Genomic DNA, 21,433 nt, shown 5'->3' with positions numbered 1-21,433 from the left:
GGGTGTCAGCTTTCCTAGAGTCCCCAAAATGTCCTAAACTTTGAGCGCCTGTAGCACATGGGAAAGGCTAAATCTATTAAAGGCTGATTTTCAGAAAATAATTTTGGGGGTACACTGAGGAATTGTTGAAGGGCCCGCAATAACAAGTAACATACAGTGTGGTACCTTGTAGTGCCTAGTATCTAGATTTAAAGGTTTACAATAAAATGCTAGAGTTGTTGCTGCTGTTTTGTTTATACTTCACATTCTACATACTTAAAGCTGATTTCCGGGCACAAAAATTTTTAATAAACATATTCCTTAATAGCCCTTCCACTTTGTGTGCTTCAAATGCCTTTGCAAACACAGATGTTGCATTGTGCTTAACCGAACGTTTCCTGTGCAGGGCAGACCCTGTCACGTTACATCCACTGCAGGCTTAGACCCCTTTCACACTGGGGCGTTTTTCAGGCACTTTAGCATTAAAAAAAGCGCCTGTAAAGCACCAGAAAGAAGCCTCATCTGCAACTCCAATGTGAAAGCCCGAGTGCTTTCACACTGAGCTGCTGCGCTGGCAAGGCATCAAAAAAAGTCCTGTAAGCAGCTTCTTTGCAGTGCTTTAGGAGAGGTGAATACACCACTCCTAAAGTGCCCCTTCCCATTGAAATCAATGGAAAGCACCTGAAAAGCACTTTGGCAGCGGTGCTTTGTGTGCGCTTTTAACCCTTTATTCGGCCACTAGCAGGGGTTAAAATCGCTCCGCTGGCGCTCGAAAAATGCTGGTAAAGCGCTGCTAGTTTAAGCGGTGCGTTATCAGCGATTTTTGGGCGCTGGCAGTGTGAAAGGGCTCTTAATGAAGACTACAAAAGGGGCTGGATACAGGACCAGTCACTGCACAAAGAGAGAGAGCAGCAGTGACAAGTCTTTATTACAAAGCTCCTGCACAGAGGCAAAATTTAACATTTGATTACTCCACAGATTTAGAAGAAATTCAAATAGCACACCAAGAATCAAGTAAGAATACACAAAACCTCTTGTGTTTAGACAATATTTGCTATCCCGGAGTTCAGCTTTAAAACAAACTCATAAAAGTGTTCACCTGCTTCTCACAGGTATACTTTTAAACTATCAAGAGTATTTTTTTTGGACTATAGCTTTCCTAAAATTTTAACATAATTATAATTGCAATTTAATGCAATGTCCAAAACACTAACTTTAAAATACAATAGATTTTGCAACTGTTTCATATGTACACAAATTTTAAATATTTTCATTTTATTCTACAGATTAAAACTACACTGTACACTTGGGTGGTCTTTGAAATCAGCAAACCAAAATGGACTCTCCATTCTGATCTTCAGGTGATGTATACTTAATATTTGACTTGCTAGCATTATCTAAAACGATAGATATTATGTATTTTATTAAGCCACTCTGTCCCTAAAGTCAAACTGTGAATAAAGTTATCTGCAAAGTAAATCAAAGACAATGACATATGTAAAACTTTAATGGAAGTTTTAAAAAGTAATGCACTCGCATATTGTGATCCCTCTGCAGTAGTATTAAGAAGGGAGGCATCATATGCATCATATGCTAGGACCAACCGCTGCAGCCACTAGCTTTGGTGTAGGGCAGTGATGGCAAACCTTGGCACCCCAGATGTTTTGGAACTACATTTCTCATGATGCTCTGGCACTCTGCAGTGTAGTGGAGCATCATGGGAAATGTAGTTCCAAAACATCTGGGGTGCCAAGGTTCGCCATCACTGGTGTAGGGGGTAGATGGAACTCTAGGTCTAGTCTGTAGGGCACACTCCAGTGCTGAAGTGCACACTCGTCTGCACTGGTCAGCCACCTTTTACTCTGTTAGTCGACCTCTTCCCCCATTGCATGATCATTGGATCTTGTTGCTTGGAAACATGTTTCTGGGAAGTTTATCTTCTCTCTTAGCCTATCAACTTGACAGTTTAATATCTATATCAGTGGTCTACAAACTGCGGCCCGGGGGCCAGATGTGGCCATTTGCTTGCTTCTCCGAGCCTTGGGGCACTGTTTCATCCACTTAAACCCACAATAGGACATAATTATCTCACCGACCCCAATGAAGGGGCACAATTCCTCCCAATGACACCAAAAATTGGGCCCAATGACACCAATGATTGGGGCACAATTCCTCCCAATGACACCAGCCAAGGGGGTACAATGCCTCCCAATGACACCAACAAATGAGCCCAATGACAACCAATGATGGTGCACAATTCCTCCCAGTGACACCAACGATAGGGCTCTATTCATCCTACTGACACCAAAGATAGGGCGTTGTTTTTCCTCCCATTGGCCACAGACTGCTCCCCCCCCCCCCCTAAAGTCTGAAGGACAGTAAACTGGCCTTTTGTATAGAAAGTTTGGAGACCCCTGTGTGACGAACGCGGGTGTCAGATCCCTGCCCTCCTCGCTAACTCGCGACAAAGGACCGGCCAACCTCACACCACGCTGTCACTTACGTAACAATGCCACTCTCAGCTGCGCCCAGCACAAAGATTTTCCAGCTTGCGGGACCACAATCTAGGTGCGAGCAGCCTGAGAGTGATTGTCACTGGGCTAATTACACAATTAACCCTTTAACTGCCACCACCCCCGTTTAAAAGACCGAGCCGGGGGAGACTCGTAATTTTGCAATACCAATTATAATTTTAGAATAAGCGTCTGACACACACACTGCCACTACAGACAGATCTGCTCAGAGTCTTACTCTACAACAGTAGCGCCCTTCAAGAGGCAGGTTCGTTTATAGCTTGCATTAAGAGCTTTAGAGACAAGGTTAACACTTTTCAACATAAGGGTTTATTATGAAAAGGTCAAGGTTGATGCAAATAAAATATTTACAGAAGAAAGATGTTTCAAAATATAAAGACAATATACAGCCACAAAGCAATAAGGTAGAATTGGGAAGAGAGAATACTTGCAATTAATGTCCGAGGGTTGATCAGAGTTCGATCGATGAGCTAGGTAATCGGTTCTCGACTTGGCAGATGTTACTTCTTGGATGGTAAAAGGAGAACTGACCATTGTCTTGGCATCTCCTCTTTTCTGTCAAATCAAAAGGGGTGTTGACAGCGACCAGTAACCAATCATCTGGTCAGCTGGTGTAGGGGTTGGTTGCTGGGAGGTGTCTACACTCATGACCACGTCCCAGGTACATTTTGTAATACATGTTCATATATCTGCATCTGTAGGGTTTACAGACTCCAAATATCCATATTATTATTCAACTTGAGATTTCCTTCAAAACAAGTCTAAACATGCCATATCTATAACGTATAGCCTGCTTTGGAGGAATAAGTGGTCCCAGGGGTTTCCCATATGACCTGACATAGGGGTGTCTGGACTTGAAACGTTCCCTATTATCTGAGGAAGCTAAATATGTCCAGATTATGTCTGTGCTATTACTAAGTCAGAAGTTATGAAACATGCTGAAATTTCATACTTATTCTTATGAGGTGTATTCAGAAGACTTTACGACCTAGGCCTGTTTGGTCTCTGAATGGGGAGGGTGACAGTTTTACGACAGGCCTGAACTGTTTTCTCTGTTGAGATAACCTTTTCTGTTGAACTTAAAAAGCTTTGAATTCCTAAGGTGGGGAAGACGGAGTTCAGAGTTCTCTGTGAGGTTACATGGTTCTCAAAACTGTCATGGCTACTTCCACACAAGATGGCAGCTAGCTACAGCTTTTCATGTCCCATACGTGATATCGTTACACCTCCCCCCTTAGGTGGTTGCATGGGAGGGAACTACAATTTCCCTCCTGACGCAACCGACTCCTGCGGGCTCGGCTTGTCGTGACAGCCCATCAGCATTGCCATGGGCGCTGCCTTTCTTATGCTGGATGGTGAAATCGTATTGCTGAAGAATTAGGCTCCACCGAAGTAGTTTGCCATTCTCCCCAGCAACACGATTTAGCCAGCTCAAGGGATTGTGATCTGTGATCACAGTGAAGTGCCGTCCATAAAGGTACGTTTGTAACTTCTGGAGAGCCCACACGATCGCAAGACACTCCTTTTCGATCGTGGCATATGCTACTTCCCTGGGAAGCAGCTTCCTGCTCAGGTAGAGTATGGGATGCTCCTCTCCGGCCTCGTCCACCTGGCTCAGGACTGCACCCAATCCAAAGGCAGAGGCATCCGTCTGCACAAGGAAACGGCGGGTGAAGTCTGGAGCCTGCAGCACAGGTGCGCTGGCCAGCGCCCCCTTCAAGGCCTGAAATGCCTGCTCACATTCTGGTGTCCAAGACACCACCTTGGGCAGTTTCTTTTTGGTTAGGTCAGTCAGAGGTTTGGCCAGGCTACTATAGTTACATACAAATTTCCTATAGTAGCCAGCGGTCCCCAAGAAAGACATAACCTGCTTTTTGGTTTGAGGGGTAGGCCAGGCCAGGATGGCCTCAACCTTCCCTGTCTCGGGTTTCAGGGTACCTCCTCCTACCTGGTGTCCCAAGTACTGCACATCAGTCATGCCAATCTGACACTTACTGGGTTTGACAGTCAGATTGGCGGCTGTCAGGTGGTCTAGGACCTGTGACAGGTGCACCAGGTGTTCTTCCCAGGTAGGGCTGAACACGGCGATGTCATCCAAGTAGGCTACGGCAAAGGTTTCCAGCCCCTCCAGTAAGTCATTCATGACTCTCTGGAAGGTAGCTGGGGCATTCTTCATCCCAAACGGCATGACGGTAAACTCGAACAATCCGAATGGGGTGATGAAGGCCGACTTTTCCCGAGCCTCAGGGGCCAGAGGAATTTGCCAGTACCCCCTGCTCAGATCCATGATTGTTATATAACGGGCGGCCGCCAGCCTATCTAACAACTCATCAATCCGGGGCATAGGGTAGGCATCTGCAGTAGTGATGGCATTCAGTTTCCGGTAGTCCACACAGAACCTGGTCGTCTGGTCCTTTTTGGGGACCAAGACTACTGGGGACGCCCAGGCACTGTGGGACTTCTGAATCACCCCCAGCTGCAGCATTTCCTCCACCTCCCTTTTCATGTCGGCCAGCACCTCCAGGGAGACGCGATAGGCCGACTGTTTAATGGGGGGATGTGCCCCGGTGTCCACCTGGTGGACAGCGAGGTGTGTCCTCCCAGGCTTTCCCGTAAACCTGCTACCATGTACTGCCAGCACTCGCTTCAGTCCAGGTACCTGGGTGGGGGTAAGATTGGAGTTTATCAGGAGTTCTGAGTCTACCTCCCTGGTGTCTGCTAGCAGGTCCAGAAGTGGATCAGCCTCCTCGGGCTCTGGCCTGCTGCAGACCGGCATGACATAGGCCGTGCGCTCATGATGGGCTTTGATCATGTTAACATGAATGGCCTTCTGCCGTCTACGCCCTTCTCCCAACCTGACCAAGTAGGTGACATCATTCAGACGCTGGGTGATGGTGTACGGGCCTTCCCATGCGGCTTGGAGCTTGTTCTGCCGCAGGGGAAGCAGAACATACACCTTCTGACCAATGTCATAGGTCCGCTCCCTAGCGTTACGGTCATACCACTCTTTCTGCCTAGTCTGGGCCTGGGTCATGTTCTCCCGCACAATTTCCACCAGCGTCTCCATTTTATCTCTGAATTTTAGGACATAATCCACAACAGAGACCTTTGAGTCGGCAATCTTGCCCTCCCAGGTCTCACGGATTAGGTCCAGGGGTCCTCTTACCCTCCGTCCGTACAAAAGTTCAAATGGCGAAAAGCCTGTGGACTCCTGAGGCACCTCTCTGTAAGCAAACAGCAGATGAGGCAGATATCGTTCCCAGTCCTTACCCTGGGAGTGCACAAAGGTGCACAACATTTGTTTCAAAGTTCCATTGAAACGCTCGCACAAACCGTTCGTTTGTGGGTGATAAGGACTGGCCATGATATGCGTCATCTGTATTTTCCGACAGAGAGCTTGCATCAAGTCGGACACAAACTGAGGGCCTTGATCGCTAATGAGCTCAGCCGGGAATCCCACTCTTGTGAAGATTCCCAGCAGAGCATCAGCGACCTTGTCTGCCCGGACGCAGGAGAGAGCCACCGCCTCCGGATAACGCGTGGCATAGTCGACAACTGTAAGGATAAAACGTTTGCCTGAACTGCTAGGGATGGCCAAAGGCCCAATGATATCCACTGCCACCCTCTTAAAAGGTTCGTCAATCACAGGCAAAGGTTTTAGCGGAGCCCTGTGTACATCCCCTGCCTTGCCAACTCGCTGGCAGGTAACACAGGACCGACAGTAGTCAGCTATGTCAGCGAGCATTGTAGGCCAATAAAAGTTATGTATCAACCGCCCTCGGGTCTTAGTGATCCCCAAGTGCCCTGCGAGGGGAATCTCATGAGCCACTTTTAGCAGCTGTCCCCTAAATTGACTGGGTACAACCAGCTCCCTGCTACCTAGGTCAGCCTCATTCCCCTCTGCAGGCATATTTTCTCTGTACAGTTTACCTTTGTCCCAATAGACCTTTTGTTTGTCATTCTCTGCAGGGGGGCGATCAGCTAGACTCCTGAGCTGTGCTAGTGTTTGGTCTGTCTGCAGTGCTGTTTCAAAGGCGGAACAACAGGTCCCAGCCAGCAGTCCTGTGGCAAACATGGACAGCTGCTGAGGCTCAACAGAGGTGGAGTCCACTGGGTCAGAACAGGGAGAGGGCCCAGAGACCTCCTCCTGCTGTTCTGCGACCAGGGCCTGCACCTCGGCTGCCTTTGCAGCACTGCGAGTGACCACCAGTACTGGCAATGCATTATCATCATCATCATCATCATCATCATTATCATCACATTTAACCTTTATCAGTTCAGCATCATTGGAACATACATCAGTTACCTTCACTGGCAAGGGGGCCTCCTCTCCTGTCTCTGAAGAAGGAGGACCTTGCACTTCCACTCCACCCTCCCCCTCCCGCTGTCCATCTACAGGTTGCCCAGATATTACCCCAACATCGGTAAACAGTACCTTGGGAGGTCCAGAGAGATCTGTGGGAGCATCTGGGGTGCTTTTAGCAGGGGCATAGTATGAAACCAGGGTACCTAAATCAGAACCCAACAACACTGCAGTGGGGATCTCCTCCGAGACACCCACCTCTCTCATCCCACTTCCGGCACCCCAATCAATAAAAACATAGGCACGGGGTACACAGGAACGGGTCCCCCCAACTCCGGTGAGGGTAAGGAACTTCTCTGGGATGATGTCTGTTTCTTCTATAACCTCTGGTCTGACCAATGTGACTTCAGCTCCGGTGTCACGAAAGCCTGTTACAGTCCGGTGGCCTACGATGACTGGCTGCAAGTTGGCATTGGTTCCGGGAGGTTTCCCACTGACGAGCAGCACAGCGGAAGGGTTGCTAGCCGGATGGCCAGGTGATGTCGTCTTCTTCTGCTCAGGGCACTGCGCCCTGAGATGTCCGGCTCCCCCACAGTTGTAGCATTTGCGTTTGTCCGTTAGGAAGGCCTTGGCTCCAGGAGTTGCAGGTTCCGGCTGCTGAGGAACTTGTTTGGTAGGCATAGGAGGGGTTGCCGTGTGCGATTTCCCTCCTTTCCAGCCATTCAGAGGAGCCTTGCGATGGTCAGATACCCGAGAGTGGATATAGGTATCTGCCAGTTCTGCTGCTGCTTTGGCAGAGGCTGGCTTTCGCTCCAGCACAAACTGTCTGACGTCTGTAGGACAGATGTGCAAAAGTTGATCTGCAATCATAAGATCTTCCAGGGATTCAAAAGAATCGGCTTCCAAGCCTTTAGTCCACTGCCGGAATGTGGTACGTAAGCGACCTACCACATCCATGTATGAGTCCCCAGGCCCCTTTTGCAAGGACCTAAAACGCTTCCGGTACACTTCCGGGGTTAGCTGAAACTTTTGGATGATTGCAGCTTTTAGGGCCGCATAATCGTCGCACTGTTCTTCTGACAGTTCGACATAAGCATCCATGGCCTTGCCTCGTAGCCCTGGTGTCAGGTACCGGGCCCATTGTGCTGGGGGCAGATGGTACTGACGGCAAGTTTTTTCAAACGACAGTAGATACACGTCAATGTCACTGTCCTTTTCCATAACTGGAAACTTGGCTGCTGGGGTCACTGGCAGAGAGGCATCCCTGTGCTCTAGGGATCCGAGGTTCTGAGCCTGTCGCTGCTGCTGGAGCCTAGCCATCTCCAATTCGTGCCGACGATCAGCCTCCCTCTCAGCCTGCCGTTCTGCCGCCTCTCGCTCAGCCCTGCGCTCTTCTCGCTCAGCCTGGCGTTCCAGAAACTGCAGGTACACCACAGGATCCGTCTCTCTGAGGTTTTGTAGAGTTTCTTGCATTTGAAGAGAGTCTATGATGTTTTCAGGCAATCTGATGCTAGCCTGCTCTTGTGGTGGCTTGGAGGTAACAATCCGTGGTATTCCAGTGTCAGTCTCTGCTTGCCCATCTGGTGAGGCCGCCTCTGAACCACTGGGCTCTGGAGTAGCGGAAACCCTTTCTGGTCCAGTTTCCCCCAGGTTCTGGTGTGCACGGATATCAAACTCCTGTAAGGCATGTATCAAGCCTTCACGATTTTTGCCACCGACATCAATTCCTCTTTCTGCGCACTCAACAGTCAGTTCATTCTTGCTCATCTTTTTATATGCTGATAACCCAGACATGTTGCAAGCAGAAGAGATAGAACAGAAAGAAGAGATAGGAAGAAGGTGTAGGAAGGAGCTGTTGCTGTATGTCTCTCTTGAAAAAATCGAAATAAAAAATATGCACCAGCTTGTCTCTAAGGACTGTTTCCACAAAGGTTACAATCCTTCAGTGCAGAGCTAATTCCTAACAATGCACTGAATGCTCTTAATGCGAAACTATCCCGCTACGCTGCCAGCCAATATGTGACGAACGCGGGTGTCAGATCCCTGCCCTCCTCGCTAACTCGCGACAAAGGACCGGCCAACCTCACACCACGCTGTCACTTACGTAACAATGCCACTCTCAGCTGCGCCCAGCACAAAGATTTTCCAGCTTGCGGGACCACAATCTAGGTGCGAGCAGCCTGAGAGTGATTGTCACTGGGCTAATTACACAATTAACCCTTTAACTGCCACCACCCCCGTTTAAAAGACCGAGCCGGGGGAGACTCGTAATTTTGCAATACCAATTATAATTTTAGAATAAGCGTCTGACACACACACTGCCACTACAGACAGATCTGCTCAGAGTCTTACTCTACAACAGTAGCGCCCTTCAAGAGGCAGGTTCGTTTATAGCTTGCATTAAGAGCTTTAGAGACAAGGTTAACACTTTTCAACATAAGGGTTTATTATGAAAAGGTCAAGGTTGATGCAAATAAAATATTTACAGAAGAAAGATGTTTCAAAATATAAAGACAATATACAGCCACAAAGCAATAAGGTAGAATTGGGAAGAGAGAATACTTGCAATTAATGTCCGAGGGTTGATCAGAGTTCGATCGATGAGCTAGGTAATCGGTTCTCGACTTGGCAGATGTTACTTCTTGGATGGTAAAAGGAGAACTGACCATTGTCTTGGCATCTCCTCTTTTCTGTCAAATCAAAAGGGGTGTTGACAGCGACCAGTAACCAATCATCTGGTCAGCTGGTGTAGGGGTTGGTTGCTGGGAGGTGTCTACACTCATGACCACGTCCCAGGTACATTTTGTAATACATGTTCATATATCTGCATCTGTAGGGTTTACAGACTCCAAATATCCATATTATTATTCAACTTGAGATTTCCTTCAAAACAAGTCTAAACATGCCATATCTATAACGTATAGCCTGCTTTGGAGGAATAAGTGGTCCCAGGGGTTTCCCATATGACCTGACATAGGGGTGTCTGGACTTGAAACATTCCCTATTATCTGAGGAAGCTAAATATGTCCAGATTATGTCTGTGCTATTACTAAGTCAGAAGTTATGAAACATGCTGAAATTTCATACTTATTCTTATGAGGTGTATTCAGAAGACTTTACGACCTAGGCCTGTTTGGTCTCTGAATGGGGAGGGTGACAGTTTTACGACAGGCCTGAACTGTTTTCTCTGTTGAGATAACCTTTTCTGTTGAACTTAAAAAGCTTTGAATTCCTAAGGTGGGGAAGACGGAGTTCAGAGTTCTCTGTGAGGTTACATGGTTCTCAAAACTGTCATGGCTACTTCCACACAAGATGGCAGCTAGCTACAGCTTTTCATGTCCCATACGTGATATCGTTACACCCTGGTCTAAATATAAAGAATTGCTAGTAAAACTAACTTACAGCTTTTGCTAAACACAGTTAACCATGCCCACAATCTGCTTCAGGCTTGCACAGTGATTGGGAACCCCTGCCCAGACTTAACCTCTTTACTGTAATGAGCCACCAAAACCCCTCCTTAAATTATTCAGAGAGTGCCCCTGATCATTATAATGAATGCCTTTATTGAGTTACTGAGCATGCAGAGTAACTCAAATAAGAGTGACACTGTGATCCCAGGACATCGCCTGGTACAAAGCATTATCATGACTGAGATCCAAGATGTGGGACTGTCCAGGTAATCCTGAACATTTGGCATCCGTTTCTCTATATGCAGCAGCTTCAGTGGCATCTGTATTTATTCAAAGCTAGCTTAGGGTTAAAAAAGCAGACCATGCTAGCACAATGTATGTCATCACAGCTGTTTATAGTCTCCACTGGAAGCGCATGTGACAGGCTGACAATGCAGGAGAACATTTGGGTGACAGATCACTTTCATCCTATAACAGGAAGTGTATGAAAACAGGCCTTTATGGCCATCTTTTTAAGTAATTGTTTAGAAAGACTTTACATTTGGGTGACAGATCACTTTCATCCTATAACAGGAAGTGTATGAAAACAGGCCTTTATGGCCATCTTTTTAAGTAATTGTTTACAAAGACTTTACATTTGGGTGACAGATCACTTTCATCCTATAACAGGAAGTGTATGAAAACAGGCCTTTATGACCATCTTTTTAAGTAATTGTTTAGAAAGACTTTACCCTCTTGAGAATTTTTGTTTTTTTATTGGTTTGTATTTGGAATATATAGTACATTAGAAAAAAAAAAAAAAAAAACATTGTCCTGTAATTTTTTTCTACTGTAGCATTAATATAATTTATACACCCCAAGATATTTACCCCAAACTATAATCAACAAAGTCTGTTGATTAAAATGATATGTTGTATGTAACATGGAGGAATGGTAAAGCTCAAAAGGAAAATACATGTTTTACTTCAGGAGAGCTTTATTCCCCTTTGGATGTTACATTGCGACAAATGTAGCAGAGTACCACTTGGATAACATTAAGTCAAGTTGATGAGGGAAAAATTAGTGCAGTCGCTGTAGATCGCCGTAGATCCGAGGGGAAGCTCTGATATGAGGGGAGACTCTGCTGATTTTATCATCCAATCATGTGCAAGCAAAAATGCTGTTTTTTATTTTCCTTGTATGTCCCCCTCAGATCTACAGCAACTGCACTTCCAAGTGCACTTGCAGTGCACTTGTAGTGCAAAGTGGATTTGCCTTTGGTAAATAACCCCCTATATTCACTAATGTGACCATTTCTTTCTTGTAAAGTAAATGCAAAAGTCGTCCAGATCATCAACATTATTGTTGGGATCTGGAGATCAATCCAGGGAAGAAACATTTTTAATTATTTTTATATACAGGTATAAAATATTTTTTGTCTTTTTCATAAATTCCATTTGGAAACTTCGTGTCCATCTAAGACTACAGTGTCTACAGAGTGACAAGGCTGCTGCACAATTTCATTGAGGAACAAATGACCCCCTCACCCAATTACAGGAAGTGAACAAATAGATCCATTGGCAGAATCAATGGGTAATAAATGACCCCCTCACCATATTACAGGAAGTGAACAATGGGTAATAAAACAATATTACAGGGGGACAAGGGAACCTGTATTATTGCAATGACAGATCATTTACTGTATACAATTTGCCTACTTTAAACAATCAGGGTCATTTTGCAGTCCAACTGTAACTCCATAATAGTAGCATAGAAATATATATTATTTTCATTATTCTGCATTACAGACATGGGAAAAAATATAGCGATTCACAGAAGTTCACTGTGAGAATATCTGGTGTAGAATAAAAAAGCCTTTCTAAAGGAGAATCAGAAAAGTGGGGAATGGAATGTGTTTTCCTGACATTAATACCGTTTTGGCCTGAAAACAATTCTTCTAGTGTGAAGCACTAGTTGTAAAAATTGTCAATATATGATCACAGTAAAGACATTTGAAGGGCACCTCACCAGGTCATAATGTAAATATGTTCAAAAATAAATACCAAGACAGGCTATCGATATCAGTCAGGTACTTTAACCGCTTGCTATTTCTGGGGTTTCAGGCACATGCAGGCACACACCACCTGCTGACCTATGCTGTGATTAAAGTGAAATATATTTTTATTATATATAACAAAATAGAAGAACATAGTCAATTAGAAAATGTTCATTACAGGAAATTGTACAATATAATGCACGTATCTAATGCATGTCGAAACATAAGCCTAGGTGAAGTACCATTATGTAGGTAGCTTGTAATATAAACCACTTAAGGACCGAGCCTCTTTCTGAGATTTGTTGTTTAGTTAAAAACATGTTTTTTTTTGCTAGAAAATTACTTAGAACCCCCAAACATTATACATTTTTTTCTAATACCCTAGAAAATAAAATGGTCGTTACAATACTTTCTGTCACACCGTATTTGTGCAGCAGTCTTACAAGCGCACTTTTTTTGGAAAATATACACTTTTTTTAATTAAAAAATAAGACAACAGTAAAGTTAGCCCATTTTTTTTATATATTGTGAAAGATAATGTTATGCTGAGTAAACTGATACCCAACATGTCACGCTTCAAAATTGCACCCGCTCGTGGAATGCTGACAAACTTTTACCCTTACAAAATCTCCATAAGCGACGTTTAAAAAATTCTACAGGTTGCATGTTTTGAGTTACAGAGGAGGTCTAGGGCTAGAATTATTGCTCTCGCACTACCGATCGCGTATGTGGTTTGAACCCTGTTTTCATATGCGGGCTACTCACGTATGCATTTGCTTCTGCACGCGAGCTCGGCGGGATGGGACGCGTTTAAAATTTTTAATTTTTTTTTCTTATTTTACCTTTTTTATTTATTTTTACACTGTTTTAAAAAAAAAGTGTCACTTTTATTCCTATTACAAGGAATGTAAACATCCCTTGTAATATAAAAAAATCATGACAGGACCTCTTAAATATGAGACCTGGGGTCAAAAAGACTTCAGATCTCATATTTACACAAAAATGCAATAAAAAAAAAAAAAAAAATGTCATTTTGAGAAAAAATTAAAAAATGGTCCTTTAAGAGCTATGGGTGAAAGTGACATTTTAATGTCGCTTCCGCCCTGCAATGGTATGGAGACGAGTGGGGGCCATCTTCCCCTCACTCGTCTCCATACCACACACGGAAGAGGACCCGATTGCCTATGCCGCTGCCGACGACTCTGGTAAGCGGCGGAGGGCACCGGAGAGTGGCGAGAGGGGGGCTCTCTCCCGCCACCGATAAAAGTGATCTCACGGCAAATCCGCAGCAGAGACCACTATTATTGAAAAACGAACCACCCGCTGAAGAAGAGGATACTAGAGTCATGGCAGCTAGCTGCTGCCATAACAAAGCTATCCCTCTTCAAACAGCCGACGTATATCGGTGTGCAGCGGTCCAGAAGTGGTTAAGAGGCTAAAACCTTACGTCTCAAAGTAGAGCGTGTTGAAGTTGGGGGGTAGAAAATTTGGATTTGGGTGGGAGGAGGAGTGAAAATGGACAGGGGAAAAAGGGAAAGAGAGAAAAACAAAGGGTGAAAAGTTCAGATGCAGAGCAAGAGGAGAGAGAATCAGAGGGGTATTGAGCAAACCTTGGGGGAGCAAACCTGTGTAGTGGAATCAGGAAGTGTTTCCATGTTGGCCAGGGGTGCCAGCACATTTTTAAGAGTCCAAGGTAGAAAAGTCAATCCAAATGAGCCATAGGAGCTTAAATTTGTCATATGTGTCATTGTCTAGGGCTAGCATCTCTTCCATATGCATGATGTCGTTGACCATGGAGACCCATAAAGACAAAGGGGTGGTAGTTGTTTTCCAAGATAGAGAGATTAGTTACCAGGCAGCTGACAAGAAAAAGAATAAGTTTCGTTTTTGGGAGGCTATGGAGCCCAGAAGCATGGATAATAAAGCTATCTCTGGGGTGGGTGCCAGTGGCTGATCATAAAGGCTGCTGTGTATGGAAAAAACTTGTGACCAGAGGGGTTGTATTCCAGTACAGTTCCACCAAATGTGAGATAGGTTCCCTCTGCCGATCTGCATCTCCAGCATGAAGGGGGGACTGATGGGATTAATTTATTCAGAGATTGAGGGTCACTGTACCATTTGGAAAGGAGTTTAAAGTTTTTTTGTAGCAGGATATGGATAATTTGTGCGTGAACTGGAATGACTTTTGCCAATCGACTAACGAAAGCTCTCTTCCCAAGTCCGCAGACCACCTCCTGGTGTAAGAGGGAGGTTGATTGTGTAGTAATTTGTAGATGGTAGAGAGCAGGTGCCTGGGTGTTTCTGAGAGAGAGCACAACTGTTCACAACCTGTCAAGGTTCTATGAATTTGGGAGGAGGAGAATAGATCAGAGCAGAAGGAGGATATGTGAAGGGGCGTAAGCCAGTTACCATAGTCCCTTGGCACAACAGGGGTACCTGAGGTGGAATGTACAAATGAACCAGCTATAGGCCAGGTAGGACGTGTGTACGGGCCTACCATATGAGACCCCATTCCCTGAGTGAGTGCAGGGTGGTCAAACAATAATGTGAAGGGTGAGGGGTCTGTGGATAGAAGTGATGACAGCCCTTTTTTGTACCATAAATTTAAGGCAGTGGTGGTCAATAGGGAAGAGGAGCAAAGTAAATGCAGCTGCTGCCTGTATCCCTACAGTAGGGCCGTAGGACGAAGGTGGAGAGATCTTGTTCTACCACGGTGGGTGCTTCGGGGAAGGGGCGAGGGAACCATTCCAATATTCTAGCCAACAGAGCCGCCCTATGGTGTAGTTCAAAGTCTGGGAGGCCTAATATCCCTTGAGTTTTGGGGTACGTGAGCAATGTGTGATGGATGCGGGATAGGCCTGGATGCCATATGAAACATATAGACATGGAGCGAAGGGAACTGAAGAAATGCTTGGACATTTGAAATGCTTGAAATAAATAAAGTAGCTTAGGGAGGGTGCCCATTTTGAGTGTGTTGATGCAACCAAACCAAGGCAATGAGGATGAGTTCCATGTATCTAATTCTTTCCTAAGATGGGTCAGTAAGGGGATATAATTAAGGGCATAGAGGTCAGATAAGTTGGAGGGAATTGTTATCCCAAAATTGGAGAGGCCTCTGGAGCCCCATTGGAACAAAAGTTAGACCTCACTCGGGCGAGGGTAGTGGTTGGTAAGGATATGCTGAGGGATTCCGTCTTAGACATGTTTAATTTGAAGTTACTAAATTCCCTGAGCCTGTGGAATTCATGCATCAAGGAGGGTAGGGATGTGTTCGGTTGCTGGATATATACCAGGAGGTCATCCGCATAAAGCGAGAGTTTATGATCGGAGGAGGGTGTCTGAATCCCCACTATGGAGTTGTTTGCCTAATGGCCTTAGCTAGGTGTTCTATCACCAGAACAAAGAGTAAAGGGGACAGGGGGCGTCCCTGGCAGGTACCATTAGAGATATTAGATGTGGACGAAGAACCATTAACCAATAGATGCAGAGGGCTGGGAGTATAGTGACATAGCCTTGAACACAAAGGTTTTACCGAGGCCTATCTGTTCCATGGAGAGACGCAAAAAAACTGCCAATTGACTCAGTCAAACGCCTTCTCAGCATCGAAAGGATAGAAGGCATGCCTTTAAGTTGTGTCTTTGGATGTAAAAGATGAGATGGATGATTTTAGTGGTCCACTTTGTCCTTATGAATGACTGAAGGTAGAAGGGGTGATAAGCGGTTAGCTAAAACTTTTGCGAATAGTTTAATGTTGAAGTTGAGGAGTGAAATCGCCCGATAACTGAGAGAGATCCTTGCCTGGTTTGGGGAGGACAGAGATGTTAGTGGTTAAAAGGTCTTTAGATGGGAGGTGGGAGTCATCTATGGAATTGAACGCTACTGAGAGCAACGGGGCGAGGGACGTAGCAAATGATTTATGGTACCTAGGGAAAACCCTTCAGGGCCCGGGCACTTTCCAGATTTTAGGCTTTTAATGGCACCTAGGAACTCTGATTCTGATAGAGGTTTATCCAGATCAGCGGACTCCCTGGCATCTATCTGTGGCAGGGCTGTCTTTAAAATGTAATCCTCTATACTAGAGAGAGGTGGGTCCCCTGATTGAGTTTTAGGCCACAAGGGCAAGTTATATAGTTCAGAGTAGTAGTGTCGAAAGGCATCGGATATACCCTGAGTGTTGTTAATCTGATCAGCGGTGCAGATGTTTAGGATGGGACAATGTGGCAGGCGCAGTTGAAGGACCCTCGCTAGGTGTTGCCCACATTTGTTGGCTATGCTGTGATTAGGCACAGCATTTTGTCAGCAGGTTTCACCCAATGATTATGGCTCTATACCTGCTGATCGGCTGTGGCCATTTACAGCACAGAGTTCTGTCTTTACAAACAGCGATCTGGCTGTTTCTTCTCCCTGAAATCAACTCTGAGTTCAGGGAAAAAAGCAGCCAGATCTGTGAGTAAAAGCAACACATTACACACATTATGCTAGTTGGGCACTCGGGTAACTCCTTGATTGCCCCTTGATGTTAACCCCTTCCCAAATAATATACTCTCATTGGGATTTTTTTTTTAACAATGACATGTACCAGAATACATTTTGTTCTACATATATGAAGACCTATGATTTTACTGGATATGTTTTATAACAGAAAGTAGAAAATCTATATTTTTTTAGTTTTCAGTCTTTTTTCATTTATATAATATGTAGCAAGGTCCCGGACCTCCAAAGGCATAATGGTGACCTCCAGAGTTAGGGAGAGCTGACATCCGTCTTTGTAGAGTGGGTTTCAAGGCATAGTGGGTGTAATGCAAGATGTAGTGATGGGTGCCAGACACTTTTTGAATGCAAAAAATGTATTGTCTCTTAACAGAACTGTGGGATAGGGAGTTAGGGCCAGGACACCCTTAAGCAGATGCAAAGATATTTATACCAATATAATGCTGCGCTATCCAAATGTAATCAAATGATAATCATACTAAATCCTAATATTACTGACTGCAAATATTGGTGGTGAGATATTCCATTCCTATGTAAAAAATCTAGTGAACATAATAATGAAATCTGATGCGATTAAAATTGCGATCATAAACAATTAAAAATTGCAATCCTATGCAATATTCCCAATGTCAACCTGTGTAGCATACACACCTCTATATACACATGTTGCATTTATATGCAACAGAGAAATATGCAACCCTGTGCGATAATTGTGATAAATGCGATAATTGCAGTGTCAACCTGTAATTTACATAAATCCATATAAAAGTGCATCAACATACAATAATCAATATAGATTATATTTGTCCACAAAATCACAACATAAAGTCCATTCATAACTACTCCATTCTTCTGGTACTTATTGCAGATGATAAAACAGATGGTAAAACAGTAAAGTGCTCGTGTCCACTCTTGTGCTCCCCCTTTGGTGTATTCGCTTACCTTAGAGTGTGTGACCTTGCACCTAAGCTTGGTCAAAACACGCTTTTAAACCACCTCTGGGTTTATGGTCAGCATTCAGATCCTTGGAAGGCTGCTTGCAACAATATTCATATGGAAAACAGAGGAAACTGCATAGTGTATTGCCGTTTTAAAAGTTTTATTTAAAATTACAATATTCCCTATATTAGGGTACTCACATTTAATAGGTGCTATGAGCGCACCACTCTGTAACAAGCCAATCAAATATAAAGACGCTGTGTTGGTGTGCCCCCTCCCGCTCTGAGATCACTCTACTGTCTCACAAACTGTCCTGTCCCCTCCCCAACATGTGTTGATACTGGGAAATAACGTATCTTCCTCAGGGAGAATTTGTTCAGTGCTGCCACTGGGAGAGGAGGTCTGTCACTTGTGGATACAGAAGCCCAGCTTCTGTGTTTACAATTGACAGTAATGTGCAGTAAGCACAGAACTAGTGCTGGAGGTGACGGAATGGAGTTCCACCAAGTTCCAGCTGAAAAGAAGTCCTAATAACAGGTAATATGTTTTACCTTGTGAAACAGGGAAAAGATTTGGATAAGTTAAATGTATAATCTATCCTCAAGTACTGTATCTGTAGAGAATTTGGGAAACATTTGCATAGTCTACTCGTTTGGTTGAATTCTCTCTAGAGATCTGTAAAGTATGTAATAGCTTGGCCATTCTGTGCCCTGTTTTGGGAGGATATTTCAAACATCTGTGTAAAGAGCTTGGTTTATCTAATAAAAAATTTAAGGTAGGGTTGTAGTCACTTCCAAGGTAATATGTCCCCTGTACATATGGGATCGGTTTCTAGACTGAAGCATCTGGATTAAGAAGAGTGTCCTACATCCAGTTTAGGTCATTAGACACAGTGTGTGAAACAAAAGTTAGTAAGGAAAAAGGCAGCACATGATACACATCGAAGAGGAGAGAAAGCTAGACCTCCTCAGTATTGGTTAAAGGGGAATTCCCTCAGTAAGGTTTCAAGAGCCCTACAAATGTTGATCAATACATTTGACATGGCCATTACCATAAAGGAGTTGACCAGGACAAATGCACGGGGTGCAAAATGTCAACCATCGTTGCCTTAAGCCAACAAATGAAGAATAAATAGCATATAAACTGTGAAAAAAGGGGGGTTGAATCGCGCTAAAACAGATTGGTGATCATACACATCATCACCAAACCAAATATTTAGAACTAAGTGAAGAGTTCCCCATTAGTGTATACATAATATACAAAACACATGTCAAATGAATAATCAATCCAAAAATAAATGTTCAAAGTGATACTAAAAAGTCCATGTATAAAAAATAACTCACCCAAGTGGTATAAAAGTATCTTTAAAAAGTTCCAAAAAATATAAATTCTTGCTGTGAGAAAAAAAGCGTGCTTGCTCCACCACCGTGAAATCAGACTGGCCGCTTACCAGAAACTCATGATCCCCCATTACAGAGGATCAGAGAAAGCTGTTTGTTAATACTGCTTCGGACCTCGACCAATGGATCAGAGACCTTATACCGAGATGGGACATCAAAGACTGCAGGGTCAGGCTAAAGATGTTCACACTGACAGGTACTCAGACATCAGCCCACAGCATTGCAGATATGGACATAGAAGGAAAAAAGGCTCCATATAGTGTAAAATCATTGACTTTATTGGATAAGAAAAAGGTTAAACTCACATGTTAGTAGGCAATAGTAGGCATGTAGTGTAGTCTGGAGCGCCGGCCGGAAGCTCACAGACAGCAATGGGAGGTGACGAGAACACGTCGCTCTGCCCTACGCAGTGTTTCGTGGTAGAGTCACATCATCCAGGGGCTAGCCCCTGGATGATGTGACTCTATCACAAAACGCTGCATAGGGCAGAGCGACGTGTTCTCGTCACCTCCCATTCCTGCTGTTGTTTCCAGTAGAACGGGCTGTCTGTGAGCTTCCGGCCGGCGCTCCAGACTACACTACATGCCTACTATTGTCTACTAACATGTGAGTTTAACCTTTTACTTATCCAATAAGTCAATGATTTTACACTATATGGAGCCTTTTTTCCTTCTATGACCATATCTGCAATGCTGTGGGCTGATGTCTGAGTACCTGTCAGTGTGAACATCTTTAGCCTGACCCTGCAGTCTTTGATGTCCCATCTCGGTATAAGGTCTCTGATCCATTGGTCGTGGTCCGAAGCAGTATTAACAAACAGCTTTCTCTGATCCTCTGTAACGGGGGATCATGAGTTTCTGGTAAGCGGCCAGTCTGATTTCACCGTGGTGGAGCAAGCACGCTTTTTTTCTCACAGCAAGAATTTATGTTTTTTGGAACTTTTTTAAGATACATTTATACCACTTGGGTGATTTATTTTTTATACATGGACTTTTTATTATCACTTTGAACATTTATTTTTGGTTTGATTATTCATTTGACATGTGTTTTGTATATTATGTATACACTAAAGGGGAACTCTTCACTTAGTTCTAAATATTTGGTTTGGTGATGATGTGTATGATCACCAATCTGTTTTAGCGCGATTCAACCCCCCTTTTTTCTCATTTAATTTTACTGTGTTTGTGTTACATAGATGAATCGCGGCTATAATTGTTATTGTTTATGTATTTTACCGTAGCGCAGTTATTCTCCTCATTTTTCTTAGCATATAAACTGTACAGGATGCCAGGAATGGGTCCTGGAAAGTAGATATGTTTCCCCCCTTTTTGATTTTGATCCCTTGAAGTGAATGTATAAAGTAATTTTTGGAGTACTTGGGGACTTTCACCCATCCAGGATTCTGGGGTGGTCCGGTTGCAGAGGAGAAAACTGATTTACAGTTCTCTCAGGATTGGTAAGTCCTCATTTGGGACCCAGAATTCAGATGCTCAGAGAGACTTTGGTGGGAAAAAGTCTACAAACCCTGTAAAGCACACTTAGGAGCAAGCATGGTGGACTGCTGAGACATGGCTAAGCTGCTGATGACCTGGCCTTTGAGACCCCTGAGGCAGGCAAGGGAAACGTTTTGTGGGCGGTGGGCCCAACATTTTTGCACCAGTAGTTTGGACTGCTTTGTCTTGTGCTGCAAACGTGGTTTTGTTTTACTTTTTGCACCAGTAGTTTGGACAGTAGTTTCGATTTTTGCACCAGTAGTTTGGACTGCTTTGTCTTGTGCTGCAAACGTGGTTTTGTTTTACTTTTGAGCAATAAAATACAGCTTTTCTTTCATCAACGTGCTTGGCTGACGATCTCAGACTCCCCAAGATTACAAAACATAACACTTGTCTAATTGTACAGTTATATCTTGTAACAAAACATAATACAAAATATCATATACAGGTAAAAGCCAGTAAATTAGAATATTTTGAAAAACTTGATTTATTTCAGTAATTGCATTCAAAAGGTGTAACTTGTACATTATATTTATTCATTGCACACAGACTGATGCATTCAAATGTTTATTTCATTTAATTTTGATGATTTGAAGTGGCAACAAATGAAAATCCAAAATTCCGTGTGTCACAAAATTAGAATATTACTTAAGGCTAATACAAAAAAGGGATTTTTTAGAAATGTTGGCCAACTGAAAAGTATGAAAATGAAAAATATGAGCATGTACAATACTCAATACTTGGTTGGAGCTCCTTTTGCCTCAATTACTGCATTAATGCGGCGTGGCATGGAGTCGATGAGTTTCTGGCACTGCTCAGGTGTTATGAGAGCCCAGGTTGCTCTGATAG

The 21,433-nt window shown here is 44.0% G+C and overlaps 1 protein-coding gene across 2 annotated transcripts in view; it reads left to right on the top strand.

Annotated features, from left to right (window-relative positions):
- The window catches only part of CNR1 (cannabinoid receptor 1), a 119,709-nt gene that overhangs the window by 59,059 nt on the left and 39,217 nt on the right, over positions 1-21,433 (top strand). For both annotated transcript variants that reach the window (XM_073626918.1, XM_073626920.1), the window contains one exon: positions 1,266-1,340. The gene's annotated coding sequence lies outside the window, so the exon portion shown is untranslated. The remainder of the gene's footprint in view (positions 1-1,265; positions 1,341-21,433) is intronic.

The sequence above is a fragment of the Aquarana catesbeiana genome, linkage group LG04 (assembly GCF_042186555.1).
Source record: "Aquarana catesbeiana isolate 2022-GZ linkage group LG04, ASM4218655v1, whole genome shotgun sequence".
Lineage (NCBI taxonomy): Eukaryota > Metazoa > Chordata > Amphibia > Anura > Ranidae > Aquarana > Aquarana catesbeiana.
Note: the sequence above shows the minus strand (reverse complement) of the source record. Positions and strands in the feature narration are given on the sequence as shown.